Consider the following 12,557-nt stretch of genomic DNA (forward strand, 5'->3'; position numbering starts at 1 on the left):
CGTACAGATCTGTGACTCAGAAATTAAGCTGTAACCGAGCGTACTTTTTAAAATATAATCCTTCTTTCTGAGGCCTTTTAAAAAGTGTAGCTATCTTGTCTATAGTCTAAGAGAAGTTAAACGTGAGCCACTGGTCCTGCATGTCTGCATTCTGAGGATGAGGATGGAAGGGCTATGCTTTGGGCTTGGGAAAGTTCTGCGATGGCCCAAAGGCTGTGATGTGCAGGCAACCCTGCCAGGCCGTTGTTTCCTTGTATTTCCTGTTGCTTACATTTTAATAACTCTGGAGTAGCTGGTGATTATTAACATATTTAACAGTAGGAGCAGAATAGTGTTGGGTCACTGTGGACAGTTTGGAGTGTCAACATTAAAGAAATGATTTTAAAGGTTAGATTTCCAAACCGCTGAAGTCTTTGAAACTTGGGCAGGTGAGTAGAGCAAGAACTGGCCCCAGCGCAGCCCTTTTTAATTATTAGCCATAGTGGAGTGAGTCAGGTTTTGTCACGGTGCTTTTCGCTTAACCTAATAATTGGCCAGCCCTAGTTAATTGGTTGAAAACCATTAAACGACTCAGACTTCCCAGTTGCACATGCAATGGAATGTCCAGCTTACCTCATGGCTGTGAGTAAAGGCACCGTGGTCTGGCTAATTAAAGTGCCTGTCCATACTCACCTCAAAGAAAAGCGCCACCAACAAGTTAGGTTTTAAGAGTTCTCAGAAGGTCCTTCTGAGGCCTGGTAAACAAACGGCGACCAACACGTACCTTTTGAGTCCAGGTTTGAGAGCTGAAGAGAAAGAATATTCTAAATCTCCAGGTCAGCCTCGAGATGTACTGATGCTGTGGAGTTGCTTCAGCTGAAGGGAAGGATCATATTTACTCCCAATGTACTACAAGTGGGTTTTCCAACAGTGTCTGTTTTGTATGGTGAGTGTTGAAGTCTGCTAAGAACAAAACAAAAGCTTATAGTGTGGCGAGAGAGGACACTGCACAATAAGTACTAGCTAATGCCACTGAAATTGCAGGTTTCATTTCTGAAAAGTAAAGGTGAGTTTCTAAATAAATATTTTTTAAATTTGAGGATTTTTTTTGCCAGTGATTTGATATATAAGATAATTATAGCTCTGAGTGTGTGCAGATCTAGTCTATTACAATAGATAATATATCTGTGTAGAAAGTAAAAAGTCAATAAATCACAAGGGCAACTATGTTTTAGTGATCACTCAGGAGTTATTTTCATAGAAATCAGCCATTATATAAAAGTAGCTCATTGGCTATAAGTAAAATGGCCTCATCTGTCACTTTTTAAAACTGAATGATTGAGCCAAACTATTTTTTTTAGACTTATTTATTTATTTGAAGGTCAGATTTACACACAGAGAAAGGGGGCGGGGTGGAGAGAGAGAGAGAGATCCTCCATTTGAAGGCTCACTTCCCAAATGGCTGCAATGGCCAAGGCTGGGCCAGGCTAAAGTCAGGAGTCAGGAGCTTCATCTGAGTCCCCCACGTGGGCGCAGTGCCTAAGCACTTGAGCCACCTTCTGCTGCTTTCCCAGGTGCATTAGTAGGAAGTTGGATTGGAAGTGGAGCAGCTGGGACTTGAATTGGCACTCATGTGGGATGCCAGCATTACAGGCAGTGGCTTAATCCACTGTGCCATAGTGCCGACCCCAAACTGTCTTGGTTTTAACTTTTATCCATAGACAAAGTCATTGGCTTATGAAAACCAGCTGAAGGACAAGCTGTCAAAACTTTTAATAAGCCTTTTAAGATGTGACTGTGGGGCCGGCACTGTAGTGTAGTGGGTAAAGCTGCTGACTGCACTGCTGGCATACCTTATAGGCACTGGTTCAAATGATGACTGCTCCACTTCTGATCCTGCTCTCTGCTATGCCTAGAAAAACAGTAGAGGATGGTCCAAGTGCTTGGGCCCCTGCACCCATGTGGGAGACCTGGAAGAAGCTCCTGGATCCTGGCTCCTGGCTTCGGATTGGTGCAGCTCCGGCTGTTGCGGCCAATTGGGGAGTGAACCATTGGATGGAAGACCTCTCTCTCTCTCTCTCTCTCTCTCTCTGCCTCTCCTCTCTCTGTGTAACTCTGACTTTCAAATAAATAAAATAAATCCTCTTAAAAAAAAGAAAAAGATGTGACTGTGTGGGACAGATAAACAGTTGAGATTGTTTTGCTGGGGCTCTGCATAAGTTTTGAATACCAGAAGAGAGTGCATGGAGTTAACAGTCGTTTCTGATCCTGGTGGAGAGGTACACATCTGAACACAGCGAGAAGAGTAAAACTGTTGCAAAGAGGGACTTTGTAAGAAGAGTAGGCCCAAGCCGGCGCCGCGGCTTACTAGGCTAATCCTCTGTCTTGCGGTGCTGGCACACTGGGTTCTAGTCCTGGTCGGGGCGCCAGATTCTGTCCCGGTTGCCCCTCTTCCAGGCCAACTCTCTGCTGTGGCCAGGGAGTGCAGTGGAGGATGGCCCAAGTGCTTGGGCCCTGCACCCTCATGGGAAACCAGGAGAAGCACCTGGCTCCTGGCTTTGGATCAGTGCGGTGCGCCAGCCGCAGCACGCCAGCCGCGGCGGCCATTGGAAGGTGAACCAACGGGAAAAGGAAGACCTTTCTCTCTGTCTCTCTCTCTCTCACTGTCCACTCTGCCTGTCAAAAAAAAAAAAAAAAAAAAAAAAAAGAGTAGGCCCAGCTCTTATGAAAAATGGGCTGTGTGAACAAGGGAGATGCAGAAAGTCATACTAGTGCCCTGTGTAGTGCCAGAATCTCAAAGATGAATTTCCGGTGAGGTGGTTTGTGGAGAGGGGGCGGGTCATGGGGTAAGCTGGACAAATGTCCAGCAATGTAAGGGTGCTTCAAAGAAGACCTTGAGATGTTTTTGGATGTCTCTTGCTTATAGGACAAGATCCGAAATATTGCATAAGTTGTTTGCTGGAAGAGAGGAGAGGTGTAACTTGAGTCTGTTCAGAATGATAAGGCGAAACAAGGGGTTCATTTCAGGGTGCTTTAACAGAGCAGCCTTTGAGGGCCATCACCAGAGCTTTTCGGAGTGGGCAGACTTGAGAGCAGAGCATGTCACCAGGTGTCTCACGGAGTCACACGCAGGCTGCTTGTGTTCATGGCTGCCGGTGATACAGTGGCGGCCCCAGACCTGCGGCTTGTGTAGAGATGCCCAGGTCTCTGCTGGAGTCAGTGCTCCCGAGCTTTCTCTCGAAGGCCTGATGGCAGAGTGGCTGGCTTTGATTTGCTTCCTGTCTGGGTGAATTAAAAAACCTGTTTGTTTCGCCTGTCAGCCGGCTGGGCCTTACCCATAATTCCTGAACTTTGATTATGGGGGTTATTAAAGGACAAGAGCTCCTTTGTAAAAGAGCATGTTTAATACTCTGGGGTCTAGCGTGACTAGCGGATATAAATTGTATGGAAGCAATTAAATGCGAAGGAAATGTCGTGTGGGCTGAGTTTAAACGTGCAGACTTGTGGCATTTATTTTCTTGACTTACACTGAGATGGATGGAGAGGGAAAAATAAAGGAAGAGCGAAGAATACAAGACCGAGAGCCAGAGAAGCACCCACAGAGACAAGGAGGGAGAAGGAGTCACATTTGCACATTTGGTTAAAAATCCAAAGTCCAAGGCTGGTATCAGGCGAATGCCATTGCCCTTTAACTGAACTCTTAAAAACACAAATGTCAGGGATTTATACTTCGCTTTGGAGCTTGTATCTCCCGTCTGTCCCCTTCGTCTCAACGTATGCGTGTGCATAACAGGTCAGCGGGAGAGAGGTGGGATGTGTTAATAAAGGGGCCAGAAGGAGGCTCCATAAATGACTATGGTACTTTTTACTCTAGTTTTCTCCAATTTTATGCTCACACCGCTGCATATTTCATCCTCAGTGGCTCATCTTTGGACTTCCAGTTAGAAGTGGGGTGTTGTCGTTGCTCTTGCTTCTGGAATGTTCTCCATCTCTGTACTTGGTCTGTTAGGACTCAGCCAGGGAATCTGTGTCCCCTACCTGGACCAGCTCACCGGAAGCCATCCCCTCTGGAGACCCTCATGGCAGTTTGATCTGTCCCTACTTAATCTTTTCTGTTGTCTAGTAAGATGCTGAGGAAGGTTTGCTTTTTTTTTTTTTTTTTTTTTTTTTTTGACAGGCAGAGTGGACAGTGAAAGAGAGAGACAGAGAGAAAGGTCTTCCTTTGCCGTTGGTTCACCCTCCAATGGCCGCCGCGGCCGGCGCGCTGCGGCTGGCGCACTGCGCTGATCTGATGGCAGGAGCCAGGAGCCAGGTGCTTTTCCTGGTCTCCCATGGGGTGCAGGGCCCAAGCACCTGGGCCATCCTCCACTGCACTCTCTGGCCACAGCAGAGGGCTGGCCTGGAAGAGGGGCAACCGGGACAGAATCCGGCGCCCCAACCGGGACTAGAACCCGGTGTGCCGGCGCCGCTAGGCGGAGGATTAGGCTAGTGAGCCGCGGCGGAGGATTAGGCTAGTGAGCCGCGGCGCCGGCTTGGAAGGTTTGCTTCTAAGTGAGTGAGTTGTGTCATTCCCCAGATGTGTGGACTCTCAGAATGTGGACACCTGTTGTATGTCATGCCATCACATCTTGGTACCAGGGAGTATTTGCTGAGCTCAATGCTGATATTGAACGTGTTGTTGAAGTAAATTGTCACTGGATGATCAGAAGCAGAAACAGATGCTTTTATATATTGGATATGCCAACAGAATTGATTTGAAATTCAGTTTAGAAATAATGGACAAGGCTGGTACTGTGGCGCAGTGGGTGAAAGCCCTGGCCTGAAGTGCTGGCATCCCATATGGGCGCCAGTTCGAGACCCAGCTGCTCCACTTCCAATCCAACTCTCTGCCATGGCCTGGGAAAGCAGTGGATGGCCCAACTTCTTGGGCCCCTGCACCCGCATGGGAGACCGGAAGAAGCTCCTGGTTCCTGCTCCTGACTTTGGATCGGCACAGCTCTGGCCATTGTGGCCAACTGGGGAGTGAACCATCAGATGGAAGACCTCTTCCCCCACCTCCCCGCCTCTCCTCTCTCTGTGTAACTCTGACTTTCAAATAAATAAATAAATCTTTAAAAAAAAAAGAAATAATGGACAATCTTTTATTGTTTGTCTTGCTAGAGAGTACTTATGCCAAAAGTTTTTTTTTTTTTTTTTTTTTTTTTTGGGGGGGGGTGAAGATTTGTTACAGACAGAGAGAAGGAGAGAAAGAGAGAGAGAGAGAGAGGTCTTCCATCTGCCGGTTCACTCTGCAAATGGCCACAACGGCCAGAGCTGAGCTGATCCGAAGCCGTTAGCCAGGAGCTTCTTCCAGGTCTCCCACGTGGCTGTAGGGGCCCAAGTACTTGGACCATCTTCCACTGCCTTCCCACGCCATCAGCAGGATCGGAAGTGGAGAGCTGGGACTTGAACCAGCACCTGTATGGAATGCCAGCTCCACAGGCAGAGGCTTAACCTACTATGCCATAGTGCTGGTCCCAAATGCTTTCTTAATATCGCCTTTATTTAGATCACCTGGTGATTATTTCTTATGTAATAAGTCAAAGCTATTATTGAGCATATATTGTATGCCAAGAAATGGTATTGTACTTAGCACAAAGATGTCAGAAGAATCAGTTAGCAACAGCTATTTAAATACAACATCAAGTTCAGATTTTTGTTGTTGTTGTATCCTAATTTGTCTTTTTTTTTAAAATAAAGATTTATTTGAAAGGCATAGTGACAAAGAGAAAGAGAGTGAGAGAGATCTTCCATCTGCTGGTTCACTCCCCAAATGCCTGTAACAGCAGGGGCTGGGTTAAGCCAGAGCCGGGAGCAAGGAACTCCATCCTGGTCTCCTATGTGGGTTACAGGGACTCAGGCACTTGAGTCAACATCTGCTGCCTCCCAGGGTGTATTAGTAGGAAGTGTGGAGTAGCTGGGAATCAAACCAGGCACCCAGATAGGGATGAGGGTGTCTTAACCATTAGGCCAAACACCTGCGCCTTGTCCTCCTTTTAAACAGGAGCTCCACAGGCCTACCTCTACCCATAGAACACCAGCCGTGGCAGGTCAGTGTTCTTTCTCTCGCTTCCCTGGGCGCCTCACCGGGCATGCTTTTCAGCCATTTCTTGGGCATGGACCTTCCTTAGCAGGGAGTAGTCATTCTTTTGTTTTCTGATCTGTTTCTCCCAGCAGGTCCACCCTCTAGAGCAAGGAGCAAGTCTTAGTCTTCCTAGAATCCAGGGATGAATGAATGAATGAGGGTAAAAAGACTGAGAAAGGAAACTGATGGGATAGAATGATGTTTTTCCTTCTTGCTGCTGGTGTATCCAGAAGCTGGCTCACGGAGTTTGTGATATGCATTTACACGAATTTATCTAACAAACATGTAGTTAGCACTTACTCTGTGCCAAGCATTGTTCTAACACTGTCCACGCGTAATTGTCCAACAATTGTATAATAGGAACACTATTTTTATCCCCCTCTTTACTCAGGAAACTGAGATCCAGGGCATTTAAGTAACTTGACTAACGTCAGCACCAGTAACGCCTTAAACCCAGGCAGTCTGGGCCCAGAGGCAGGGCCCTGGCTGTCCTTTGCCCTCCCACAGGCCTGGAAGTGGTTGAGGTTTTGTTTTTGGAATCTCTCCTGTTTTCTTTCTGCCTCTCCGGTTCTGTTGCCTCCACTCCAGTGTGATGAGTGCAGCCTACGGCCCGCACCGCAGTCCCTTGCACACCAGAGCCAGGCTAATCTTCCTTAGGAACGTTCTCATCCCGTTGTTTGCTGCTACCCAACACTCCCTGGCATCCTGCGCTGTCAGGACTGACCTCTCGCCTGCTTCCCAACCTTCTCCAGTGTAATGTCCCAGCCCTGCTTGTCCGGGCTCCCTTCCCTTGCTGACCCATGTGCTGACACGGCTCCTGGGCGGTGCCTGTCCCCTTCCCTGGTGTGCCCTTGCTTCTGCTGCAGCTTCCATCCAGCCCATTCACCCTGCAGGTCCAGCCGGGCCTTCCTCCCTGCCCAGCTACTCAGCTCAGAGGATCTTCACCTTCCTGGGACCAGTGCTGTGGGCTGCTGGCCATGACTTCCTTGTTTCAGGCTTTTTTTTTTTTAAATAACATGTCTTTTTTTTTTTTTTTTTTTTTTTGGATAGGCAGAGTGGACAGCGAGAGAGAGAGACAGAGAGAAAGGTCTTCCTTTTGCCGTTGGTTCACCCTCCAATGGCCGCTGCGGCCGGCACGCTGCGGCAGGCGCACCACGCTGATCCAATGGCAGGAGCCAGGTACTTCTCCTGGTCTCCCATGGGGTGCAGGGCCCAAGTACTTGGGCCATCCTCCACTGCACTCCCTGGCCACAGCAGAGAGCTGGCCTGGAAGAGGGGCAACCGGGACAGAATCCGGTGCCCCGACCGGGACTAGAACCTGGTGTGCTGGTGCCGCAAGGCGGAGGATTAGCCTAGTGAGCCGCGGTGCCGGCCTGTTTCAGGCTTGATAAAGCCCACCTTGCTTTAAGCTCGCTGTTCCTGGCCTGGCACTGAATTGAGTTCCTGAAGTCATGGGCATCTTTGAAACAGACATTGAGCAGTGGGATTCGCGGGCAGGGCACATTTTGGACACTGATTTAGACTCTAATATTGGGCTTGGTTTCCTCATCTTTAATTGAGAAACTTGAAGAAGATTTTACCCAAGGTTTCTTTTCATTTACTTCACCAATTACACTTATTTATTTTTAAAACAGGTGTACCGAGATATAATTTACATACCAAATAATTCATCCAGTTAAAGGGTATCGTTGGGTGTTTTTAGTATATTCACAGATACGTGCAACCATTCTCACAGTCAATTTGAGAACATTTTCATCGGCAAAGAGAATCCCCTATCAGCTAGGCAATGATTGCTATCACCTCTGCCCTGAGCCCGCCTCCCCTCGGCTCTCCCTGCCTTAGGCAGCCAGTAGTCTACCTTTGTTTGTGCAGCTTTGATTGTTCTGGACATTGTGTGTAAATGAAATCAGATCTGGTCTTCCGCGTTATAGCACATATGAGTATTTCATTCTTTATGGCTAAATACTATAGCATTGAGTTGCCAATAGCAGTTTCTCTCTGTTGCTTTAGAGGTAGGAGTCTGGACCGAATGGCTGTGTTTGCACAGTGGGGTTGGACAGGTTGAATCCTTGGTCTTCATGGCAGAGAGCAGTCCTAGGGAGTCCTCAGCTTGTCAGTGTTAGAGAGGTGGAGTGCCTTCCAACCTTCCCTTCCCAGCTTGTAGCTCAGTCCCCATCCTAGCTGCAGCTGTCAGCATGGACCTACTTGGTCTTGGTGGGACAATTGCACGTGTGATCTTGGCCTGCCTTGATCCTGTGTATAGATTTGTGCTCCAGTCACTACTCTATCACGCTGATTGAGCAGAATGGCTAACGGATGAGACCTTTTTACCTCTTTGAGAAGATCCAGAGGAAGTCAGTCATTCTTTGAGGGTAGGCAGGGAAGATGGATCACCTCCTCTGGAGGTTTTCTACCCTGAAGTGTGTTGTCTCAGAGTGTAGCTTGTCACCAGGAGCTTGCTATGGCTATTAAGCATCTATTGGCTTATGTATTTGGGGTTTGCCTGTGACAACACAAATGTCTTTTTTTCTTTTGGCATCTGCTGCTCCGCTCCTCAAATGCCCACAACAGCCAGGCATGGGCCAGGCTGAAGCCAGGAGCCAGAACTGAACAGGTAGCAGGAACTCAACTGCTTGAGCCACCATCTGCTGCCTCCCAGCGTGGACTTCAGCAGGAAGCTGGATCGGAAGCAGAGCGGGAACTGGCCCCGACATTCTGATGCGGATTGCAGGCATCGGAAGCTACAGCACACCTGTCCCTGGCATCCCTTTTTATCCGTTAACTCTGCCCTTCCCTTCATTAGATTTTGACCCTTTTCAGAACTAAGTAGAACTTAGAAACAAGGAAGGAATAGGCAAAGAAGATTCTGTTTGCTCCATCTAAATGCAAGCTGCAAAAACGTGTGCGCATGATTCCTGGGGCGACTTCAAGGCTCCCAGGTCTACAGCATGACCCTGGAGAAGGAGGGGTTTCATCATTTGTGTTATTAGCCTGTCTCATTACTGTCGGCTTCGGGACTCTGCTTTCCTGTTGCCCCTTGGGCTGAGGTGCCCTTATTTACATGCAGGCTCCTGTTTGTCAGCTCAACAGGCAGAAGCGCTTGGGCACGTGACTAGGGCTTCACATGAAGCAACAAGCCCTGCCCTTGTATTGCTGGCTCACGGCTGCCTGGAAGATACAGTGGGCTGAGCAGGACTGAGCAGGTCTGAAGGAAGAGCGAGTAGAAATTCTGGTCATGTGTCCCTACATGTGGCTTCATTTGCCAAAGAGGCACCCAGGCGGAGTGGAAACAGTAAATGGCCTGATCATTTTAGATCCTTGTCTTTTGCTGCTGCTCTGAGATAAGTTACTGGTTTCCTTTTATCCTGCACAGAACACCTTTCTCTATCTCTCCCTGTTCATTGTTAGAGCTGGAGGCAGTAGTGAAATGAAAGACTTCCATTGAATGCAAGTTTTTTTTTTTTTGGGGGGGGGGGACTGACACTCTTAGAATTATGATCCACCTAGCTATTAGAATATTATTTATTGCAAAAATAGTTTATAATGATACTTGGGGCCAGTGTTGCGGCTAATCCTCTGCCTGCAGTGCTGGCACACCGGGGTCTAGTCCTGGTCGGGGCGCCAGATTCTGTCCCGGTTGCCCCTCTTCCAGGCCAGCTCTCTGCTGTGGCCAGGGAGTGCAGTGGAGGATGGCCCAAGTCCCTGGGCCCTGCACCCGCTTGGGAGACCAGGAGAAGCACCTGGCTCCTGGCTTCAGATCAGCGCGGTGCGCCGGCCGCAGAGGCCATTGTGGAGTGAACCAACGGCAAAGGAAGACCTTTTCTCTCTGTCTCTCTCTCTCTCACTGTCCACTCTGCCTGTCAAAAATAATAATAATAATAATAATAATACTTGGGCATTTGTTGCAAAAGGAAAAAAGCACTGAAAATATCATTCTAATACCCTTCAAGTTTCTCCTTCTGCTTGCATATGTTGCTTTTCATTATTATAGTCTTTCACGATCAGGTATTCCATAGTAGTTGGACTGATATAAAAGGACTTTTCTGTTTTGCTTTCATTCTCCAAGATTTGAAACCTCCAGGGGCTTTTAAATGCATTTGTTGTCAGTCATGTCCAAAACAATAGATGATTATCAAAGATTGCTGTGGTAGGGAAGGATTATCTTCATGGCCTTTGATTCAGTCTTCAGCAAATGGATAGCAGCTCTTTGGACAACACATGAGAGAGACTAATTTTCTCTGATTCAGAAATGACAAAGCAGAGGAGTGATGCTGAGGAAACCATGGATTTAAGTGGAAAGAGCTTTTGGAAGCCGTAGTCAAGCTTGGCAGGTTCCTCAACCTGACAGATATTCAGCTGGGTCTCATAGGTGATCCTTGAGGCCCTATTCTGGAAGGGTATAAATAGCCTAAAAAAAAAAAAAACCAAGACCAAAACCAAAAGAACCCCCAGGAAACAGGAAGTACAACCATAGAACTTTTGAAAGCCTAAGGGACTCTGCTTAAAATCAAAGAAAGATTTTAGTTTGATGGAGAAAGGAGTGAAACAGTTTTATTTATTTATTTTTTTTTTAAGATTTTATTTATTTATTTGAGAGGTAGAGTTACAGACAGTGAGAGGGAGAGACAGAGAGAAAGGTCTTCTGTCCATTGGTTCACTCCCCAAATGGCCTCAACGGCTGGAGCTGTGCCGATCTGAAGCCAGAAGCCAGGTGCTTCTTCCTGTCTCCCGGGTGGGTGCAGGGACCCATGCACTTGGGCCATCCTCTACTGCTTTCCCAGGCCATAGCAGAGAGCTGGATTGGAAGAGGAGCAACCAGGACTAGAACTGGCGCCCACATGGGATGCCAGTGCCGCAGGCGGAGGATGAACCAAGTGAGCCACGGCGCCGACCTCAACAGTTTTTATTTGTATTATTTTTTTAATTGTGATATTTGTTTAAATAGAGAGGCTGAGGCCTTTCCAGTCTTCCTATAAAGTGCTGTAGGAGTTGGGGACTGTTTTTTCCCCCATCTCAAACTCACGCTGCACAAGCGGAAAAAGGTTTCTTCTTTTAGCCTTTCCTTAAAATACTTGGTGGAGGTCACATACTACATGATTCATTTGCAAGACTAGGATTTTTCCTGGTACTGAGATCTGAAATTGCTGGATTGGCTTAAGGCACCCATTCCCCCAGGCCTCCAAGAGCTCATCTTGTCTGCTGTTGGCAGCGATATCTGTACTCCCTCACACGGCAGAAGACGCTCCTGGGGGAAGAATTAGCCAATCACACAGAGCAGCCAGCGTTGCCAAGGACACAGCTTTGACTTTGGCGGCAGCTGTTTCTTAGAAGAGCATTTGCTTGGGTTTCTCTGGAAGCGGGCAGTTCACAGAGTGCCCCAAACTGGATTAATAATGGGAATTTTTAAAATGCCTTTAGAATTCTTAGAAAATAATACTACTTTTACTGGTTCCACTCTATGAAAAAGCTAGGGAATCGCAGCCTATAGAGCTTCATCAGTCCTAGCAATGGGTGAAGATACCTGTAGTGTCACGGGCCGTACACCATGGTGTCTCTTGTTGGGTTACCAGCACGTGGTCTTCAGCCACCATGCTTACTCCTTTCTTTCTGGTTTCTCTGGCATGAGCAGGGGCTGCAGGGACAGGTGTGGCAGCAGCCATCACTTCCTTTCCTCTCAGGCTTCCTTCCTCCTAGCAACATACGGAACAGTGTCCTCCCATCAAAATGGGGCGCCCCTCTGCTCCTTACAGCTCATCGCCCAGCATGAATTCAGGGTTGACTGCCCCACGTGGCTGAAGATGGACCCTGTTTCCCAAAGAAAGTTTCGATTGTGGTCAGGAAAAGTGGAATCATAGATTGTAGGCAACAACAGAGGCTTACCCTAAGGAGGGCTGCCTGATGAAATCAAGACGTCCAGTTAAATTTGAATTTCAGAGAAACAGCAGATGAATTTTTAGTGTTTTGCATCTAAATGTTGCCTGTGACATACTTCTGCTAAATAAATATTTGTTGATTGATTTAAATTTAAATTCAGATTTGCCTGGGCATCCTGCATTTTTATTGCTCAATCTGGAACCCCAAGTCCCTAGGATACTTCTCATGTCCCATTTCATGGTTTTTTATTAGCTTGTCACTTACTTAACCTAAGCTTTCTTTGCTTTGTGGATGTGCTGGGGAGTGATATAGTGGGCAGGGTGTTACACTAGTGGGAATGAAGAGAGGGCAGGGCAGGGCATAAATAAAGGATTGGCCAAGCAGCTGCTTGGTGGCCTCGGGACAGAGTGGGTGTTCAACTACCTGTTCACTATATGCCAAGGTTGGGCAACGCCTTGTTTTTGATACTATTCTTGGATGCACTCATATGTTCTATGTATTTCATCACCCCGTCTGCCCACACACTGAGTATGGGCTATTTTCCAATTGATGCTCTTTTGTAATCCTTCTGGGCAAACAC

General features: G+C 47.5%; 1 protein-coding gene and 1 long non-coding RNA gene across 5 annotated transcripts in view; both read left to right on the forward strand.

Annotated features, from left to right (window-relative positions):
* The window catches only part of WWTR1 (WW domain containing transcription regulator 1), a 148,573-nt gene that overhangs the window by 17,848 nt on the left and 118,168 nt on the right, over positions 1–12,557 (forward strand). The gene's annotated exons all lie outside the window — the stretch shown is intronic.
* LOC138849371 (uncharacterized) lies at positions 796–2,095 on the forward strand. The gene is made up of 2 exons (XR_011388144.1): positions 796–925; positions 1,896–2,095. It is a non-coding gene; the product is annotated as an uncharacterized lncRNA (long non-coding RNA).

This window comes from Oryctolagus cuniculus, chromosome 4, assembly GCF_964237555.1.
Source record: "Oryctolagus cuniculus chromosome 4, mOryCun1.1, whole genome shotgun sequence".
Lineage (NCBI taxonomy): Eukaryota > Metazoa > Chordata > Mammalia > Lagomorpha > Leporidae > Oryctolagus > Oryctolagus cuniculus.